Consider the following 22,881-nt stretch of genomic DNA (forward strand, 5'->3'; position numbering starts at 1 on the left):
AAGCAGTTATTTTTCTGAGTTTTTGTCAAAGCTAGTGCAACGGTGACCAGAAATCCCTTTGCCTCTTCTTGTTAAGGTGGTTTCTAAACCTGTCCACAAATTCTTTGATACATTTCACTTCACAAGGTGGAGCCTAATTCCACTTCCTCTGAATGTAGGTCAGGCTTAGCAGGTTGTTTCTAATGAATACAATGTGGTGCAAGTGATGCTATGTGACTTCCAAGGCTAGGTCAGGAAAAGAGTAGCCTCTGACTGACCCTCCCTTCTCTCCCTTGGATTACTCACACCAGGGAACGCCAGCTGCTATGTCATGAGGACATCCAAACAGCCTTTGAGAAGCCCATAAGGAGAGAAATTAAAGCCTCCGGCCAACAACTACCACCAAATTGGCAGCCATTTCATTGAGCCACTTGGGAGACAGAACCTCCAGCCTCAGTGAAGCATAAATGACTGCAGCTTAAATCAACATCCTGAAAGCAATCTCATGACGGACTCTAAGGAGGAACTACCCAGTTATGAATTCCTTATCCATGGAAATGGTAAGGATAAAAAAGTATAGTTTGGGGACTTCCCTGGTGGTCCAGCAGGTAAGACTAAAAGCTCCCTATGCAGGGATCCCCGGTTTGATCCCTGGTCAGAGAACTAGATCCCATATGTATGCCGCAACTAAGAGTTCGCATGCCGCAACTAAGAAGTCCACATGTCGCAACACACACCACAACTAAGAAGCCTGCATGCTGCAACTAAGATCCTGCGTGCTGCAACGAAGACCCATGCAGCCAAAAATAAATAAATAAAATAGTTTTTAAAAAGTATATTTTTGTTTTGTGCCATTAGGTTTTAGGGTAACTAACTAATGCATTTGTTATCTGAAGATTAGGGTCTCAATTCATTAAAAATACAAATCAAAAGCATGATATATCAATCAGTGAACAAAGACCTGGGATTTAGAAACAATAGAATTTTGACTTGAACTCTAATTTAAGTGATAATAATAGTTTCCACAAGCATAAAATGAGAATAATCCTTTCCCTTCAGGATTTTCATCTTACGAATTCCTTACCCCTATACATTCTATGTAGAGTCTACATACCAGCTACAAAAGCAATTCCAGAAAAAGATCCACTTCAAGAGTGGAAGCATGAAGAGTTCTATAGACATACTCCCCAGTGAACCAAACATACTGGTGAAAATTATTTTTAAAAAACAATCATTTAAAGTGTCTGTAAATTGTCCTAAGTTTAGACGCCAAATGAAGAAATATTTATTTAAGAAAATCTACTAAATTTTGATAAGAAGTGAGCGTTTGTGGCAGTTTACCCATGGCCCACTCACTTGCCACTCCCACCAATCTCAGTGTGATGGAAGCTCTACTCCAGTTGCTACTGATAAGAGGAGGGCGCTCCCTCTTCCCCTAACTCCCAAGGGATATGGCATCCCCCCATCAAGAAGGATGGGCCACCAACATTTCTGTTCCTTCCCAGCTCTGTGTTATAGAGGCTAAATTTCAGGCAAGTGCAGCACAGAGGTTTAGGGCTCCCTTCATAAGTCCAGACCACACTCATAAATTGGAGGCTCAATCCCAGATGAAGCAGGCCAAAAATACTGTGGCCCTAATTGCCCTTGTCCCAGTCTGTTGGTAGGACAGAGATTTTACTCCAGGAGAGGCAAGCCAAGAAGACCAGAGGCTACTGCCCCCACCCAAAGTCCTGTTCATAAGCAGAGTTGTCATTCCAAAAGAAGTGGGCCACTGTCCCCAACACCTGCTCTGGAGCAGTGGCTCAGAGATTTTGCCTAGGGAGGAAGGCAGTCATAACAACAGAGAGCTCTTAAGCTCTCCTCAGAGGAAATGACTTTATTTAATACAGTGTAGGGGACTTCAAACCTACACTGGCAATCTCAGAAATAATGGAGAAATTGGGTAAGAAATTAGGAGGAAGGCTGATAGCTTCATAATATCAGCAAGCTAAACTGGCAGATCAGCAAGTTTAACAGAGAGAACCAGGGAAAGAAAAAGTTAAAATAGCCTCCTGGGGACAGAAGACATGTCAGAGACTAGTCTCAAAAAGTACACCAGCCAAGGAGCCCAAATTGAATTGGACCAGATTATAAAGAAATTTATGTCTGAAACAATACAGAAATCAGCCTAAAAGCTGGATGTGATACCAACAGAGGCAGACAGCTTAACAGAGAGATCAGGGAAAGAGACAGTCAGAGAGAGCACTGCTAAAACACTGTCATCCCAGAGCAACTTGTGCACATTGAAGGCTATAATCTCTAAGGAGCAAGTACAGAGTCTGCACACTGCAGGGGCAACAGACTTCACTAAAATAGTTAAGTCACTAAACAAAAAAACAACAACAAACAAGTCCCAGGGGAGAGGGATAATCAGTTACAGATTTGCTACAATATATTACCTTAAGTGTCCAGTTTTCAACAACAAAAAATTACAAGACATACAAAGAAACAGGATGTGTGACTGACTCATACATAGGAAAATAGATAGGCAACAGAAACTGGCTGTGAGAGGGTCCAGATATTGGATTTAACAGACAAATATTTCATAATAACCATTATAAACATATTGAAAGAGCTAAAGAAAACCATGCTAGAAGAAGTAGGCAAAGGTATGACAACATTGCAACAAATAGAGAATGTCAATAAAGAGAGAGAAGTAATTTTTAAAAAGAACTACATGAACATTGCGGAGGTAAAAAAGTACAATAACTAAAATGACAAGTTCACTAGAGGGGCTTAACAATAGGTTTGAACTAACAAAAGAAAGAATCAGCTCTCTTGAAGATAGACCAATGGTAATTATGCAACCCAAAGAACAGAGGGAAAAAAAGAATGAAGAAAAGTTAACAGAGCTTCAGAGAAATGCTGGATACCAGTAAGTGCACCAACATATGCATAATGTAAGTACCAGAAGAAGAGGAAAGATGAGACAGAGAGAAGAGCAGAAAAAAAAAAATTGAAGACATAATGTCCACGTGCTTTCCAAATTTGATGAAAAACATTATTCTACATGCACATGAAGCTCGACCAAGTCATGTAAACACAAATATATCCACACACAAACATATCATAGTAAAAATGTTGAAAGACAAAGACAAAAAGAATTTTGAAAGCAGCAGTACAAAAACAACTCATCGCATACTGATTTCTCATCAGAAACAATGGGGGCCAAAAGGCACTGGAATGACATATTCGAAGTATTAAAGGAAAAAAATTGTCAACCAAGAATCTTCTATCCAGCAAACCTTTCAAAAATGAAAGTGAAATAAAGACATTCCAAACAAACAAAAACTGAGAATTTGTTGCAAGAAGACCTATCTTACAAGAAATGCGAAATGAAGTTATTAAGGTGGAAAACAAGAGACTGCAGACAGTAATTCAAATCCTTATGAAAAAGCAAAGATACCAGTAAAGATAATTATGAAAGACAATAAAAATGCCTATTTATTCTTCTTTCTTCTCTTAAGTAGTTTAAAAATCAACTGTTAAAACAACAGGTATATAATTGTTTTGTTGGCCTACAACACATAGAAATGTAATCTATTTGACAATAATAGAAGGAAGTGAATGGAAGCAAATTTGTATTTCAGTAAGGTAATGACACAAGGTGGTAACTTGAAAACACAGAAACAAATGAGGAGAACCAAAAATGGTAAATAAGAAGATTACTATAACAAACTCTATAAATATACACTTGCTGTCCTTTCTTCTCTCAGCTTCCCTAAAAGACATAAAATTATATAAAATAATACTTATAACAATATATTTTGGGGTTTGTAACATATATAAAGTAATGTTATTTTAAAAGCACCAAAAAGGGGAAGAGGCACTAGAGCTACACAAGAGTAATGCTTTTAAATAACACTACAAATAAGTCAGTATAAATCTGAATGGATTCTGAAAAGTTAAAATGTACATGGTAAACCCTAGAGCAACAACTAAGAAAATAATTCAAAAATATCTATATAATGAAAAAATTATTAAAAGAATTAAGATATTACAGTAGGAAAACATCCACATAATACAAAAGAAAGCAATAAAGGAGGGAAATAGTTATGAGACTAACTGAAAATTAAAAGTAAAACAGCAGACATAAATCCAATCACATAAATAATAACATTGTATGTGAATGGATTAAAGAATCCAATCAAAAGGCAGAGACCATCAAAATAGATAAAAATATATCTCCAAATATATTTTGTCTATGGGACACACACTTTAGACTCAAAGATACAAATAGGTTGAAAGTAAAAGGATGGAAAAACTTATACCAAGCAAATAGCAATAATAAAAAGCTGAAGTGGCTATATATATTTCTTTTTTTCTTCTTTTTTTTGGTGGTACGTGGGCCTCTCACTGTTGTGGCCTCTCCCATTGCGGAGCACAGGCTCCGGACGAGCAGGCTCAGCGGCCATGGATCACGGGCCCAGCCACTCCGCGGCATGTGGGATCTTCCCGGACCAGGGCACGAACCCGTGTCCCCTTGCATTGGCAGGCGGACTCTCAACCACTGCGCCACCAGGGAAGCCCATGAGGTGGCTATATTAATATTAGATAAAATAGACTTTCTACCAATTCAGTGTTGATTATATTAAAAAACTCTGCTTGTTTACAGCTCCACCCTCCTTATGTTGCTGCTGTCACCAACTATATACAATGTGTGCCCATTAATACAGATTTATTGTTATTGCTTTACACCATATATTTGATTTTTAAATTATATAGGAAGAAAGGTTACAAACCAAACTTGCAATAATGTTGATTTTTACATTCACCTATGCAGATACTTCTACTATTTTTCTTTATTTCTTCATATAGCATTAAGTTACTGTCTAGTGCTCTTTCATTTCACCTTGAAGGACTTCCATTAGTATTTCTTATGGGGCAGGTCTACTAATAACTAATTCCCTCGGTTTTTGTTTATCTGGGAATATCTTCATTTCTCCTTCATTTGTTTTTTTTTTAACCTTCAATAAAATAACTTTGGAAATAACATACATTTCCATGACACCAACACTATAGTTTTCAGAGTCACAGTAAGATACACAGAATTCCATCTGTAATTAATACAAATGACAACTTTTTTTTTTTTTTTTTTGCAGTAGGCGGGCCTCTCACTGTTGTGGCCTCTCCTGTTGCGAAGCACAGGCTCCGGACGTGCAGGCTCAGTGGCCATGGCTCACGGGCCCAGCTGCTCTGCGGCATGTGGGATGTTCCTGGACCGGGGCACGAACCCATGTCCCCTGCATCGGCAGGCGGACTCTCAACCACTGCACCACCAGGGAAGCCCACAAATGACAACATTTTAAGCAGTAGTTTTTGTTACAAGGCAAACAAAATCAAGAAAGCAACCACCAAACAAAAGGGAACCAATGCTTCAGAGAAGGCATATCCTTCTCTGAAGGATAGCATATGAGAACAGTTATTGTTTCATGAAGGGTTTCTGACATAACCAATGATAAGGTCACCAAGGACTGTTCCAATACCAGCACCAGACCAGTATTCCTACTGTTGCAGCACCTGCATCGATAAATTTGGCTTCAGTATCAATGTCTCTGCTGATTGCACTGGTCGGAAACTCCCACTGGATTAGTTGAGACACCATTCTGGGCCCCATTAAATACTGTAGAGCTCTCTCCAGTCAAAGAGAATATCGATGATGCAGAAATTCCTCTGGATGCAATCCTGGATCCAGCTTGGATCAGAGGTGGGGTGCAGACAAGCTTGGCATAGGTGAACTCTATCTTTGGGGTGACATAGTTGGAGGACTTGGGTGACAGGTGACATGGGCTCCTCTCCCACTTTCCCTCTTCCTGGGGGTGGCAGCAGTGGCAGTTGAAGGAGTGAGGCTCTCTTTCATTTTTCAAGGATAGTTTTACCAGATATAGAATTCTTGGTTGACAATTTTTTCTTTTAGCAGTTTAAGTCATCCCATTGCCTGCTAGCCAACATGGTTTCTGAAGAGAAACTGGTTGCCAGTGTTGCCGAGGCTTCCTTGTACAAGATAGGTCCCTTCTCTCGTTCTGCTTTCAAGATTCTCCCTTTGTCTTTTCTAACGATTTGGCTGTATTGTGTCTTCATGTGTATCTCTTTGAATTTATCCTGTTTGGAGGTCATTAAACTTTTTGGATATGTAATTTCATGTCTTTCACCAGATCTGGGAAGTCTCTGTATATTATTTCTTCAAAACGTCTTTCTGCCCTATTTTCTCTCTCCTCTCTCTCTAGGAATCTTATAATACATTGGTACGTGTGATGATGTCCCACACACTTCTTAGGCTTTGTTCTTTTTTAAAATTTTTATTTTTTCTTTACTGCCCCTCAGACTGGAAAATCTCAATTAACTATTTTAAAGTGTGTTGATCAAATTAGCTATTGGGCACTTTGTTTTAATTTCCTCCTTAATCACCCATTAGTGAGGGTGGGACACCCATTCTAGGATTAAGGGCATGACTGAACACATGACAACCAAAACAGGACAAATGAGATTGAGAGCAGTTTGTTACACATATACTCACAGCCTGGGGGAGAAGGACATGACACACCACACAGGACCCCACGGGAGTTGTACTCAAGAACTCCCATGTGGGAGGTAGGCTTTGCAATTTCAAGAAGGTGGGTTGATACCTGGTTCCTGCAGTAAGTTGTGATTGTCTTGTTTGAATACTTTCACAGACTTGCAATAAAAGGAAATCTGTTACTCAGGGATAAGCAGGAACTGTGCCTGGTCCCTATAATAAGAAAGGTTGTTTGGCTATGGGTATGGAGTTTCTTTATGGAATGATGAAAATGTTTCTAATATTGATTGTGGTTATGGCTGTATAGCTCTATGAATATACTGAAAAACAATGAATACTTTCAATGGATGAATTTTATGGTATATTAATTATATCTCAATAAAGCTTTTATATTAAAGGTTCCTTTCATGACTAATGAGAGTTTATCTTAAGGCTACACAGAAAAGAAAAGAAAAGTATGTTTTCAGCTCAGCTACTGGAAGGCCAGTTTTCAAGGAACAATGGGCTATGAGCTTTTCATCATTCATGATCTGACAGCAGCTCTGCTGACTTCTCTTTTCATTCCCTCTGAAACAGGCAATTGTTGTCCCCTACTTTAATAAGTCTACCACACAGGTGACTCAGTATTTCTAGATTTCTCCTTCACTTCTAATCTTGGCTTTTGCCTCTCTTTTTTTTTTTTTTTTTTTTTTTCCACACTGTGCCACCAATGAAGCCCGCCTCTCTTCTTTTTGAGAGCCTCAGATTCAATTTTTTCGGATATCCTTGTCCCCTTTTCTGCAGAGTTCTCATGCTAGTCCACTCATAAGTCACTGGTCTGGCTAATGTAATATACCTTTTAGCTAAGGCAATTACCCCTGATTTAATTAGCTGTGGCAAGGGCGTTAGGTAATATGATACATTGCTGGTGGGGATGCAAAATGATACAGCCACTCTAGGAAATGGTTTACTCCTTTCTTGTAATGCTAAATGCATTTACTCTATAACCCAGTAATCCCACTCCTGAGTATCTACCCTAGAGAAATAAAATCTTATGTTCACACAAAAGCTGTACACAAATGTCCATAGCAGATTTATTTATAATGGTCCCAAACTGAAAACAACCCAAATGTCCTTCAAAGGGTGAATGGATAAAGAAATTGTGGTACATCTATACAGTTAACACTACTCAGCAGTAAAAAGGAACAAATTACTGATACATGCAACAACTTGAAAGAATCTCACAACATTATGCTGGGTGAAAGAATCCAGCCTTAAGAGGTTACACACTATACAATTTCATATATTTGACATCCTCAAAACTACAAAACTATAGTTATGGAGAGTAGATCAGTAGTTGTCAGAAGTTATGGGTCGAGGGAAAGTATGACTACAAAGCATTAGCACAAGGGAGATTTTGGAATGATGAAACCGTTCTTTATTCTGATTATGGTGTTGGTTACATAAATCTACATGTGTTAAAATGCAAAAAAAAAAAAGAGTACACCAAAAGAAAAAAATCAATTTTTCTATATAGTAAATCAAAAAAACTAAAAACTAATGGGCTTAGAATATTGTTATGGACTGAATGTTTATGCTTTCCTCCCACCAAAATTTCATAAATTTAAATCCTAATCCCAAATGTGGTGGTATCAGGAGGTGGGGCTTTTGAGAGGTAATTAGGTCATGAGCGTGGAGCCCTCATGAATGGGATTAGTGCCTGTAGAAAAGAGACCCCAGAGAGCTCTACAGCTCTTTTTCTGCCATGTGAAGATACAACAAGAAGATACAACCTAGAAGATGGTTCTCACTAGACCCGACTATGCTGGCACCCTGATCTTGGACTTCCAGACTCCAGAACTGTGAGAAATAAATTTTTGTTGTTTATAAGCCACTCATTCTATGATATTCTGCCAAAGCCCAAACTAAGACAGGTATTAACAAGCAAGATATAGAAGAAATGCAAATAGCCAACAAAGAAAAGATGTTCAGGTGTATTAAAAGTTAAAGGAATGCAAATTAAAACAGCAACAAGATATTGTACATTTTTCAGACTGGCAAAAATGAGAAAGACTGATAGTGTCTATAGTGGTGATGAGCACGTGGGGAACTAAGCAGCCTCACGTACTGGTGAATATGTAAACTGGTAGAGCCGTTTTTAGAGGGCATTCTGATGGCATCTTTAAAAATATGCGGGCTTCCCTGGTGGCGCAGTGGTTGAGAATCTGCCTGCCAATGCAGGGACACAGGTTCGAGCCCTGGTCTGGGAAGATCCCACATGCCACGGAGCAACTGGGCCCGTGAGCCACAACTACTGAGCCTGCGCGTCTGGCGCCTGTACTCCGCAACAAGAGAGGCCGCACCGCGATGAAGAGTGGCCCCCACTCACTGCAAATAGAGAAAGCCCTCGCATAGAAACGAAGACCTACACAGCCAAAAATAAATAAATAATAAATAAATAAATAAATGAATAAAAAAAATGCATATAGCCTTTAAACCAGGGAGTATAATTCATTTAAGCAATTCCAGTACTTACCATGGTACTTACCTGGTATATAAGGAAACCATTCTTTATTCTGATTATGGTGGTAGTTACATAAATCTACATGTGTTAAAATGCAAAAAAAAAAAAAAAAAAAAGAGTACACCTTATATACCAGTACCTGGTATATAAGGAAGCATTGAGCATGTGAAAATTGAGATTATCAGGTAAGATTTCCTGGAAAAGACGAAAGTTTGAGCTGAACCTTCAAGGATGGCTAGGGTTTGAATCAGTGAAGAGAAAAAGAAGGATACTCTAGGAGAAAGAAAAGATGAGTCACAGTGGCTCAAAGAGGCAGGATAAATATGGTAAATTGGCACCAGCCAGGCTTCAGTGAAAAAGAAAAGTAGGAAGTTAGAGAGTACGAAATGGAAATTTCCTCACACATGAGGTCCACCTCCTACTTTAGGACCCAAATAGATTCTACGTCCCCTAAGAAATCCCCCCATACCCAGAATTAATTGCTAGCTCCATTGCACTTCCATATCCCCTGAGGGAAACCTCTTTATCACTGGATCTCAAACTTTATCCTGTATCAGAATCACCTGGTGGGTTTATTAAACACAGATTGCTGAGTTTCTGATTCAGTAGGTCTGGGGACCACAGTTTGAGAGCCACTGCTCTAGCCAAATTAACCTCCTTCGAATTGCTAAAATACCATTATAGTGAGCAGCTGTTACTTTTGCCTTCCCAGCATTCATCCTGCCTTCTTCCAGTAACCAAACCCTTTTCCAGAAGGGAACCACTTCTAAATAGTTTAGGTGTGGCTGATCTGCCTCCCCTGACCATAGTAGACACATGACCAGTCAGAATATTCCATTCCCATGGTCACAGTAGTTGATTCAGGAATGAGGACATAGCCAATCAGAATCTTCTCTGGGATTTTTCTGCCAGACTTATCAGAGAAGATGCTCTCTTTCTGCCAAGTTTGCTAAGCTGATAACATGTGAGTCTTGAGCTTCTGGTGGCTCTCATGACTACCAAATGGAGAAAACCTATTAGAGAGAAAAGGAGGACGTAGATGACATCACTTGAGCCCTTATATCCAGGCATGCCCAAATCCAGTCTATTCCACAGCCCTGTCAGTTCCATGTGTAAATAAATTCCCATTTTCTTTAAGCCAGTTTGAGTTGGGTATTTGTCACTTGCAAACCAGAGTCCTAACTAATATATAAATTGATATGGAAAAGGGGAGGGGTGGCAATGATAGACCTTACAGTATGGAATGCCATGAAGATTCTTCTATTCCTGGCTGGGAAGTAACAAGTCTTATTCTGTGGTTACAAAGGAGCTCGTTAAAACTGCTGTAACTTGGAACACTGACTTTGTGCCTATCACACCTAAAGCTTTAGAGGATTTTAGAAAATTTTAGATGTGAACACGTGACTTAGGTTGTTCCAACCAGACTAAGGGAAAAGATTTCTTTCATTTTAGTTGAAAGACCCTCCCTGCCTCTATTCCAAGAAATCACCAAAGAAGTCTCTGGTGCTCTCCACAGTTACTGGCAGCTTCCCTGCCACCACAAGAAGCCAGTCTTAGGATGAAGCCTCTACTGTAGGATGAAGCCTCTACTGATAGTAGCAGATGAAGAGAGGAATAAACCTGGGTCTATAACGACATAAATGAGCCATGGCTGATGTTTAGCAGTTTGAAGCCCACCCTACTGCTGAACTTTCGGTTACATAAGACAATAAATTTGTTTGAATTGTTTTTTTCTGTATCTCAAAGTCAAAAACTATTCTAAGTCATATAATTGGCTACTTCTGGCATATAATTCTTGCAGGAAAGAACAAGCTTCAGTCAAACTGGTCCATCTAAAAGCAAACAGGAAATACGATAGATAGCCTTGCAAAGAGGTACCTTTATTGCCTAGACAGAAATCCCAAAATGGTGTGAGTCAAATATAATAACCTTACTAGGGTGCAAAAGCCAAAACTTCTACTGCATGCTAAAGTAAAGAAGGAGACAAAATGGGAGATCTGATCAGGATCCAGGAAGAGCCAAAGAACCAGGACAGCTGAAGGGCCAAGGTCCTTCCTGCCTCCTCCAGCCCACCCCAAAGGGCTCTAGGTGGGACGAAGGTAAATACCACATAGGTGAGCCAGTCTCTGGGATGCAGACTGGGGACAAGTGGAAGATAAGCTGTGCCTCCCCACCTCAAAGCTGCCTGAAGACAGAGGCCAAGACCAAAACAGTCAAATTGATTGAAGGAGCTTAACCGAGAAAGAGGCCTATTCCTAAGGAACAGAAATGAGCTTTCCCATTCAATATCAATGGGGATGCAGTCTTTCTAAAAGGCAATTTAGCTTAACAAAAACCTTTTTAAAAAAAATATTGTGGGGCTTCCCTGGTGGCACAGTGGTTGAGAGTCCACCTGCCGATGCAGGGGACACGGGTTCGTGCCCCAGTCCGGGAAGATCCCACATGCCATGGAGTGGCTGGGCCTGTGAGCCATGACCGCTGAGCCTGAGTGTCCGGAGCCTGTGCTCTGCAAAGGGAGAGGCCACAACAGTGAGAGGCCCGCGTAACACAAAAATAAATAAATAAATAAACATTGTGGCCACGCCTTGTGTCTTGAGGGATTTTAGTTCCCCAACCAGGAATGGAACCCGGGCCCCCAAAGTAAAAGCACTGAGCTCTAACCACTGGACCACCAGGGAATTTCCAAAAAAAAACCTTTTTAAAAAATGTATCCACCCCTTCGACCTAGAGTCTATCATACAGAATGAAGTAAGTCAGAAAGAGAAAAACAAATACCATATGGTAACACATATATATGGAATCTAAAAAAAAAAAAAAGACAAGAGAAAGGAGATATGGGGATATATGTATATGTATAACTGATTCACTTTGTTATAAAGCAGAAACTAACACACCATTGCAAAGCAATTATACCCCAATAAAAATTTTTTAAAAATGTATCCACCCTGGATATAGCAATTTTATATATAGGAATTGATCTTAAAGAAATGAAGACTTATAAATAACAAATGCTGGAGAGGGTGTGGAGAAAAGGGAACCCTCCTACCCTGTTGGTGGGAATGTACATTGGTGTAGCCACTATGGAGAACAGTATGGAGGTTCCTTAAAAAACTGAAGATAGGGGCTTTCCTGGTGGCGCAGTGGCTGGGAGTCCGCCTGCCGATGCAGGGGACACGGGTTCGTGCCCCGGTCCGGGAGGATCCCACATGCCGCGGAGCGGCTGGGCCCGTGAGCCATGCCCGCTGAGCCTGCGCGTCCGGAGACTGTGCTCCGCAACGGGAGAGGCCACAACAGTGAGAGGCCCGCGTACCGCAAAAAAAAAACCCAAAAAAACCCCCCCGAAAATAGAGCTGCCATATGATCCAGCAATTCTAATCCTGTGCATATATCTAGAGAAAACCATAATTCGAAAAGATACATGCACCCCAATATTCATTGCAGCACTATTTACAATAGCCAAGACATGGAAGCAACCTAAGCGTCCATCAACAGATGAATGGATAAAGAAGATGTGGTACATATGTACAATGCAATATTACTCAGTCATAAAAGAGAGTGAAATAATGCCATTTGCAGCAACATGGATGGACCTATAGATTGTCATACTGAGTGAAGTAAGTCAGACACAGAAAGACAAATATCATATGATATCGCTTCTATGTGGAATCTAAAATATGGTACAAATAAACTTATTTACAAAACAGAAATAGAGTCACAGATGGAGAAAACAAACTTACGGTTGCCAGGGTTATCATTATTTTTTTTAAGTTTATTTATTTATTTACTTATTTTGGCTGTGCCGTGTGGCCTGAGGGATCTTAATTCCCCACCAGGGATTGAACCCAGGCCCCCTGCAGTGGAAGCATAGAGTCCTAACCACTGGACAGCCAGGGAACAGCCGTATTTTTTATTTTATTTTTATTGGAGTATAGTTGATTTACAATGTTGTGTTAGTTTCAGGGGTACAGCAAAGTGAATCAGTTATACATATACATATATCCACTCTTTTTTAGATTCTTTTCCCATATAGGTCATTACAGAGAATTGAGTAGAGTTCCCTATGCTATACAGTAAGTCCTTATTAGTTACCTATTTTATATACAGTAGTGTGTACAATATATGTCAATCCCAACCTCCCAATTTACCAAGTAAGTCAGAAAGAGAAAGACAAATACCATATGATATCACTTATATGTGGAATCTAAAATATGACACAAATGAACTTATCTATGAAACAGAAAACAGATTCACAGACATAGAACAGACCTGTGGTTGCCAAGGGGGAAGGGAGTCGGGGGAGGGTTGGATTGGGAGTTTGGGACTAGCAGATGCAAACTACTATATATAGAATGGGAAATATATTCAGTATCCTGTAATAAACCATAATGGAAAAGAATATATATGTATATATATATATATATATATATATATATATATATATATGTATAACTGAATCACTTTGCTGTACACCAGAAACTAACACAACATTGTAAATCAACTATACTTCAATTAAAAAGAAATGAAGACTTAACTATACTATGAGAACATTCTCATAGTATTCAAAATGGCCAATCACTGGAAACAACTTAAATGTCCCCAAATTGCCGAAGTTATATCTTTAGTTTCACAAATACTTGTTAATTTATTTATTCTATATGTCTTCTATATGCCAGGCATTATGCTAAGCACTGGGGATGCAACACATCAAGTTACGTGCAAACATCAAGAGTGTTCAGAAACTTTTATACCAGTTTGACAGAGCAGTTTTATGTCTGTTAAATCTAATAAAATGTGACGCTTGTACTTTGTATATCTTTGTTAATTATTTCATTTTTTCCAGTAACTTATTTTTATTGTATCTTACAAAAAATACCTGATTGGGTCCAGGAAACCAGCTGGTCTGGCCAAAGATCATAGCAGAGACTAAGACGCTGGCATTGAAAACAGTAAGACAAGAAAGGCTTGAGATATTTAAGAGGAAAAATTGGTATGGTTTGGTAATACAGTAGATAGAGGGGAGAGGTGAAATATGCAGCAATGGTGATCCCTAAGTTTATGGCTTATTCAGTGGGACAGATGATCTTGCTATTCACTTAGACTGGGAACACTGGAAGACTGCCAGGTTTGGGGGAGAGGGGATTCATTAGTTCTGTCTAGCTTGGATGCACAGAGTTTGAGGTGTCTTTGACACAATTAGAAGTGCTAAATAGGCAGTTAGATATCTAGGCTGGGGCTCAGAAGAGGCTTAGGAGATGTAAATTTGGAAGTCACTGGCATGTATCTAATAATTGAAGCTGAAAACCGTGGATGAGATTACCTGGGGAGATAGTATTGAGTGAGAAGAGCAGATGGCCAAGGCCAAGTGTTGAGAATAGGCAATAATGAATAACTATGAAGAAAAGGATGAGCATACAGCAATAACTGAGGACAGACCACATAACTGTTTTATATTCATATAATAGAATATTATTAACCTATTGCATTTTTTAGATTTGTACGATTAGCTGAAAGAGTTTAAAGTATCTATAGTATGTTCCCATTTTTAAACAACAAAATATATATGCAATCACATATCCAAAAGTATATGTCATAAAAAGCCTGGTGTTAACAGTGGAAGAGATTGAGAGAGTTTTTTTCCTGCTTATTTTTATTTCTACTTTTTTTTTTTAACAATGACAACAGTTTTTCCCTCGTGCCAAAGCAAACTTTGCAAAACTTACGTGTCCATCAAGCTACAGTTCTCAGATTTAAAATTTTACCTGAAACACAGAATAAGAGCCCTCAAGTTTTAACTAAAGATTGCCAAAGTCACATAAGGATTCTTTGAAAATACAATCTCTCAGGCAGGCTAAATTTCTATTTTTTTCTGGCTTGACACCTATCACAACTACATACTAGCACCAAAGGAAAAAAACAATTTACAAAAAAATTCACAAAATCAGAAAGTGTGGAAAACGTTATTAAAGAGTAAATTATCAAGGAAAATATTTGTAAAGCATATTTCGAACAAAGGACTCGTTTCCCAACACAGCACCTATAAATCAAAAAGGAAAAAATAACTCATTGCTATTCTTATCAGATTAGCATAGATCAAAAAGTATGACTGGGCTTCCCTGGTGGCGCAGTGGTTGAGAGTCCGCCTGCCGATGTAGGGGACGCGGGTTCGTGCCCCGGTCCGGGAGGATCCCATATGCCGCGGAGCGGCTGCGCCCGTAACATTGGTTAGAGTGTGGGTGATCAGCACCCCCATATATATATATTTTTTTCTTCAGCTAAGATAGCAAGAGAGAGAATTTATTGTACACATGTTACATTCAGTCACAACTGAGAACAGAACTAGTCCAGAATGTCCCGGGTCCAGGACAAAGGACCAAAAGAGGCTGTTTTGATAAGAGCAAGGTGGGACTCTCAAAGGTGGTCAAGGCCATCAGAATGGCCATAGATGTTTCAGATCCATTGAGACAAGTTCTAGACAGTAGGCATGCAGTCCAACAACTTGTACCAGCGTCCCTGGCCTCTGGCTTCCCTTGTTTCTGCTCCTGTGGCTTCCACGGGTGTAAGAGTTTACTCTGACATCCGCTTCATCTTTCTTTTGCGCTTCGGCATGCGCATTCACATCTTCCTCCACTCCGGTCCTATGACGCGGAGGTTTATCAGAAGATGGCGCTAAGGCGAAGAGCAGCACCCCCATATATTTCTATTTGGAGTGTAAACTGTTGTGATCTCTATGGAGGACAATTTGGCGATATCTATCAAAATTACAAAAGCACATGCTCTTTGAAACAACAATTCCTAGGAATTACTAGGAATTCTACTACTAGGAATATTATCCTGGAGATGTACTCATAATTGTACAAACATATAAGATTATATGAGCAATAGTTGTAATTGCAAAAAAGCTGAGAACGTCCTAAAAATCCACCAGTAAGGAATTAGTTTAAAAACTATGGTACATCCAACAAATAAAAATACCGTGAAATTGTAGAAATGACCAAGGAATCTGCAGAATAGTCAAGAATAATCACTGAGCTATATTTAGTGACAAGCAAAAAATAAGAGGCAGAACAGTGTGTGCAGTGGGTGGCTGGAGTATAGCCCTTTATACCTTTTAAATTTGAACCATTTAAATGCATTGCCTATTCAAAATAATTTTTTAAAAGAATGTAATTTTTTAAAGTTCTCTCAGATTTAAAGCTAACACACACACACACACACGCACACGTGCACACACACACACACACACACACAGAAATTAAATAAATAAATACAGTAGTAATGCCAGAAAAAAGATAAAGATGCCCATTGCACTAGTTTCCTGGGCTGTAATAATAAATCACAAAAGGGGTGGCTTAAAACCCAGAAATGTATTCTCACATTTCAGGAGACCAGAAATCGAAAAGCAAGGTATTGGCAGGGTTGGTTACTCCTGAAAGCTCTGAGGGAGAAACAGGGACATGACCCTCTTTCCTAACTTCCTGTGGTCGCTGGCAATCCTTGACTTGTAGATACATCACTACAACCTCTGTCTTCATCTTCACATCACCTTCTTTTATTTGTGGCTGTGTGTGTCCTTTCTGCCCTTATCAGAATGCTTTCATTGGAATTTGGGCCCACTCTAATCCCAATGATCTCATCTGGATCCTTGGTTACAGCCTCAAGGACTCAATCTCCAAATGAATTCACAGTCTAAGCTTCCAGGCAGACATGAATTTTGAGGAATGCCATTCAATCACTATACCCATTTTCCCTGCTTGTTTTAGCAGGTCCTAGCTAATGAGGTAAGACAAGAAAAAAAAAAACAGTATAAAGCGTAGCAATTTTTTTTTTTTTGGATCTCTCTCCTGAGGCAAAGAAAACAAAAATAAACAAATGGGACCTATTTAAACTTAAAAGCTTTTGCACAGCAAAAGAACCATTGACAAAATGAAAAGACAACCTACTGAATGGGAGAAGATATTTGCAAATGATATGACTGATAAAGGGTTAATATCCAAAATATATAAACAGCTCATACAACTCAATACTTAAAAAAAAAAAAACTTGATTTAAAAATGGGCAGAAGAGGGCTTCCCTGGTGGCGCAGTGGTTGGGAGTCCACCTGCCGATGCAGGGGACGCGGGTTCATGCCCCGGTCCGGGAAGATCCCACATGCCGCGGAGTGGCTGGGCCCTTGAGCCATGCCCGCTGAGCCTGTGCGTCCGGAGCCTGTGCTCCGCAACGGGAGAGGCCACAACAGTGACAGGCCCGCGTACCGCAAAAAGAAAAAAAAAAAAAAAAGCAGAAGAACTGAATAGACATTTTTCCAAAGAACACAAACAGACGACCAACACGCGCATGAAAAGATGCTCAACATCACTAACCAGAAAACGCAAATCCACAATGAGATAGCACCTCACACCTGTCAGAAAGGCTATCATCAAAAAGACCACAATAACAAATGTTGGTGAGGATTTGGAGAAAAGGGAACCACTGTATACTGTTGGTGGGAAAGTAAATTGGTGCAGCAACTGTGGGAAACAGTATGGAGGTTCTTCAAAAAACTAAAAATAGAACTACCATATGATCCAGCAATTCCACTCCAGGGTATGTGTCTGAAGAAAACAAAGACATTGATTTGAAAAGATACATGTACCCCAATGTTCACAGCAGCATTATTTTTTTTAACATCTTTATTGGAGTGTAACTGCTTTAAAATGGTGTGTTAGTATAACAAAGTGACTCAGCTATACATATACATATATCCCCATATCTCCTCCCTCTTGTGTCTTCCTCCCACCCTCCCTATCCCACCCCTCTAGGTGGTCACAAAGCACCGAGCTGATCTCCCTGTGCTATGCGACTGCTTCTCACTAGCTATCTATTTTACATTTGGTAGTGTATATATGTCCACGCCACTCTCTCACTTCGTCCCAGCTTACACTTCTCCCTCCCTGTGTCCTCAAGTCCATTCTCTACATCTGCGTCTTTATTCCTGTCCCACAGCGCATTATTAACAATAGCCAAGACAAGGAAGCAACCTAAGTGTCCATCAATAGATGAATGGATAAAGAAGATATATATGTACACAATGGTATGCTACACAGCCATAAAAAAGAATGAAATTTTGCCATTTGCAACAACATGGATGGACCCAGAAGGTATGTTTAGTAAAATGAGTCAGAGAAAGACAAATACTGGATGTTTTCACTTATATGTGGAATCTAAAGAAGAAAACAAACAAATGAATTTAACAAAAAAGAAACAGATTCACAGATATAGAAAACAAACTAGTGGTTACCAGAGGGGAGAGGGAAGGGGAAGGGGCAAGATAGGGGTATGGGATTAAGAGGTACAAACTACTCTGTATAAAATAAGGGGACTTCCCTGGTGGCACAGTGGTTAAGAATCTAGGTTTGAGCCCTGGTCCGGGAAGATCCCACATGCCGCGGAGCAACTAAGCCCGTGTGCCACAACTACTGAGCCTGCGCTCTGGAGCCCGTGAGCCACAACTAGTGAGCCTGCGTGCCACAACTACTGAAGCCCGCGCGCCTAGAGCCCGTGCTCTGCAACAAGAGAAGCCACCGCGATGAGAAGCCTGCTTACTGAAACGAAGAGTAGCCTCCGCTCACTGCAACCAGAGAAAGCTCGCACACAGTAACAAAGACCCAACGCAGCCAAAAATAAGTTTAAAAAAAAGTAAAATAAAATAAATAAGCTACAAGGATATATTGTACAGCATAGGGAATATAGCCAATATTTTATAACAACTATAAGTGGAGTATAATCTATAAAAATTTTAAATCACTATGTATTTCAATTTTTAAAAACCCTAAAAAAATATTATCCTGAATTGGTTAAATAAGTAAGCATAGTATCCTTTAAAAAAAAAAAAGAAACCTTCTGGATTATTGAAAAGGTCTTTCCTCTATACAGATAGCAAATATCTATAAAATAAAAATCTATTCTGCTTTAATCTGTCTTTTTATTTTCTTGTTTCACTTTCTGGAATATAACAATCCTAAACCCTTTAATAAAAGCCTTCCATATAAATAAACAAAATTCATGCCATCGTCTCTTCAGTGACTTATCTAAGGGTGGAAAATAGGAAAACATGACTGACAGAAAAAAAAAAGCTATTAAATGCCACCTACACCAAAAGCAACTATTTGATTTAAAAGTTTGGCTTTTGGTGTGTTTTTGTTTTTGCTGCACCACGTGGCTTGCAGGATCTTAGTTCCCTGATCAGGGATCCAACCGATGCCTCCTGAAGTGGAAGTGTAGAGTGCTAACCACTGGACCACCAGGGAATTCCCTAAAAGTTTTTTTGTTTTTTGTTTTTAATGAGAAAATCCTCAAACAGTTAACTCATCTGCTTAATAAATTGAAACAATGTAACTCTATAAATGAGTAGAAAAATTTGAAACATTAATTCCATAAAGATTTAATATTTTTCTATGCCAGGCATTGTTTTAAGTGCTTCTAACATATCAATTCATTTAATCCTGAGAATAAGCCAATGAAGTGGGCACTATTATTATCCCTATTTTACAGACAAAGGAACCAAGGCACAGAGTTAAGCAATTTGCTGAATGTCACACAGTTAATAACTGGTGGTCTCTAATTGAACTCAAGCAGTAGGGCTCCATAACCCATGCCCTTCACCACTTTGTTATATTGTTTTCCTCTGGTAACGTATTGGTGGAAGCAGAGAAAGGGTCAGAGGTCAGAAAAGAGAGACAAAGAGGGCAGAAAGCTAAGGAGGCAATACTGACACCTGTTAAAGTCTGAGAAACAAATATCTAACTCATTTAACAATATTGCTTTTTTTTCCCTCAGCTTTGTTGAGGTAACTTGACAAATAAAATTGTGTAAGACTTTTAAAGTGTACATCGTGATGATTTGACATAGATATAATTGTGAGGCTTCCTCCCACCTAGTTAATTAACAGCATCCATCACCATATAACATCCATCATCATATATGTGTGTATATATACATATATATTGATATATTTAAATTAACACAACAAAGTTTATTTTTTGCTTGTGCTACCTGTCCAATGCAGTTTGGTAGAGGGTTCTGTTCCAAGTAGTCACACAGTGTCCATGTCCATGGAACACAGAAATGGTTCCATCTTCTTGTGACACTGCCATCTCAACATGTGGCTTTATATATATATTTTTTACTAAGATCCTTATGTATATATATATATTTTATATATATTATACTCTATATAGCGATGGATATATTAATTAACTCTATATATTGTATATATCTATATAAATGATATATATGCTAGAGTCACACACATATATATTATGAGAATATTTGTTTCACTCTTGGTAAATTTCAATTATACAATACAGTGTTATCAACTATAGTTACGTTTTATATTAGATCCTTAGAACTTATTCCTCTTATAGCTAAAAGTTTGTACCCTTTTACCAGCCTCTCCCTATTTCCCTCACCCCCCAGTCCCTGGAAACTACTTTTCTACTCTCTGTTTCTATGAGTTTGAGGTGTTTTTTTAGATTCATATATAAGTGATACCACAATATTGTTCTTTAACATGTATGAAATCCTTCGCCTAAACAATAAGCAAGCATTGCAAAAATTTACCACAGCAAGTATTCTGATCATTTCATAAGTTTTAAAATATAGACATTCTTTTTTTTAAATTTAATTTTATTTAGTTTTTTATACAGCAGGTTCTTATTCGTCATCAGTTTTATACACATCAGTGTATACATGTCAATCCCAATCGCCCAATTCATCACACCACCTAAAATATAGACATTCTTAAACTCTTTTTCTTGTTTTCATCAAGGAACATCTGATCTGATAATCGCCTCTCCCAAATCTAGCTTTAAAAAAAAAAAAAAAGTGGCATGTTAGAGTTCTTTTGTTGCCATCTTGTGGTCTTTTATAGTATCACTACTGAAAACTTTAAACCTTTGGGCTGGGCTCTGATCACCTTTCCACCGGCTCCTGAATTCATCTACATCATTTTAAAAGTGTAGAAACCAAAACTGGGCATAATCCAGTCTATCACTGAAGTGCTAGATGAAGGATTGCCACGCCCAAAACCATAAAGGGAAGTCCCACAAAGCCCCTTCTGAGGGGAAGTCTGTGTGACTTTTCACAGTTATAAGAGTCTCAAGACAGTTCTTTATGCAGAATTCATTCGGGGTTTCCTTAGTTAACACGAGTAACACATTGTATCAAATTAGAAATCTTAAATTAGTCTCCCCCTCAAGGGTATTTCCCCTTCCCTTCCTCTGGGAGGGAGGAGGGACCGGCTGGCACTGGGGAGACAAGGCAAGTGCAGGTCTCAGGGGAACACTTCTGAGTGAGGGTCAGGAGGGAAGACTGATGAGTCCCTTAGGCACAAGTCCATTTCCTGACAGCTCTCTGGTGTTGGCAACTGAGAGTCCAACTTAAGCCCCAGAGAGAACTTGAATGAACCCACCTTACCTGCTTTTCTGCCTTGCTTATGGTCGAAATAATCTTTGAAAATTGTTTATTCAAATACAGCATTCACAGTTTTGTGCAACCAATGCTAAAGACCAGGTGGTCAGTTCCTCTAATTCTTCTTCACTCAGCTTTCTTTCTCTATGACCTTATATTCTTTCTTCTTTTGTTCTTCTAGTGTTCTCAACGTGAGACAGTATGCTCCTAACCCCTGCCCTACCCACTAATGTTTGAAGATCTGTAAGGGTGGTTCTTTGACCCAATAACTCAGGAACTACTGGCACTTAATGGTTGAGGGTCAGATGTACTAAAAATCCTGCAACGAAAGAATGTATATATATGTATAACCGAATCACTTCGCTGAACAGCAGAAATTAACACAACATTGTAAATCAACTATACTTCAATTAAAAAAATAAATAAATAAAAATCCTGCAATGGGCGAGACACTCTCTTAAAATTAATAATCCAGCGCGATAGTTAAGGAAACCACTACCGTTCATTTGTCTGGCCTCTCAAATCATGCATAACTCTTCTTTATAAATGGTGAGTAAAACCCTTAAAATTATTCACACACTATTTCCAGAGACTGTTATAGAGTGGACTATATATTCAAAAAGTGGGAAAAAGGCAATGGCAGTCCCCTTGGCCCTCTCTAATAATATATTATTTTTCTTTCACCTCCATGAATTGGTTGATTTTGAGTAGCTTAAATGAATTTTGATGAAATTCCACTATATCGACCCATTTTTAAACACAGTTCTGCACCTTCTTTTTGACTTAATTCTTTTTTTTTTTTTTTGCGGTACGCGGGCCTCTCACTGTTATGGCCTCTCCCATTGCGGATCACAGGCTCCGGACACACAGGCTCAGCGGCCATGGCCCATGGGCCCAGCCGCTCCGCAGCACGTAGGATCCTCCCGGACCGGGGCACGAACCCATGTCCCCTGCATCGGCAGGCAGACTCTCAACCACTGCGCCACCAGGGAAGCCCCTGACTTAATTCTTTGAAATTATTCTATATTAATACAAAGGGCTCTACTTCATCCTTTTTAATGACTGCAGAATATTTCATTTTATGGAGGTATCCTAGAATATACTTAACCAGTCTTTGTGGAAGGATTTCAAGCCAAAGAGCATAATCAGACGTCTATTTTGAAACGGTCATTATTCTGACTGATAAATGCCAGATATCATTCAGTGTGGAGAATGGTTTGAAGGTTTGCAATAGTTTATGTGACAATACCTGTGAGAGGATACTACCATCATACTCCTGGTGAGCAATGATTTCTTTTTATTTTTGCTCTCTAATACTTCCCCAGCAAGGCTAAACCTTGGAAGGAAGGAAGGAAGGAAGGAAGGGAGGGAGGGAGGGAGGGAGGGGGGAAAAGAG

The 22,881-nt window shown here is 39.2% G+C and overlaps 1 pseudogene; it reads right to left on the reverse strand.

Moving 5' to 3' along the window:
• Positions 1–5,340: 5,340 nt before the first annotated feature.
• On the reverse strand, positions 5,341–15,729 carry LOC112407218 (ATP synthase F(0) complex subunit C3, mitochondrial pseudogene; annotated as a pseudogene).
• Between the last annotated feature and the right edge of the window lie 7,152 nt (positions 15,730–22,881).

This window comes from Neophocaena asiaeorientalis, unplaced genomic scaffold (genome assembly GCF_003031525.2).
Source record: "Neophocaena asiaeorientalis asiaeorientalis breed wild unplaced genomic scaffold, Neophocaena_asiaeorientalis_V1.1 scaffold303, whole genome shotgun sequence".
NCBI classification, from domain to species: Eukaryota; Metazoa; Chordata; class Mammalia; order Artiodactyla; family Phocoenidae; genus Neophocaena; species Neophocaena asiaeorientalis.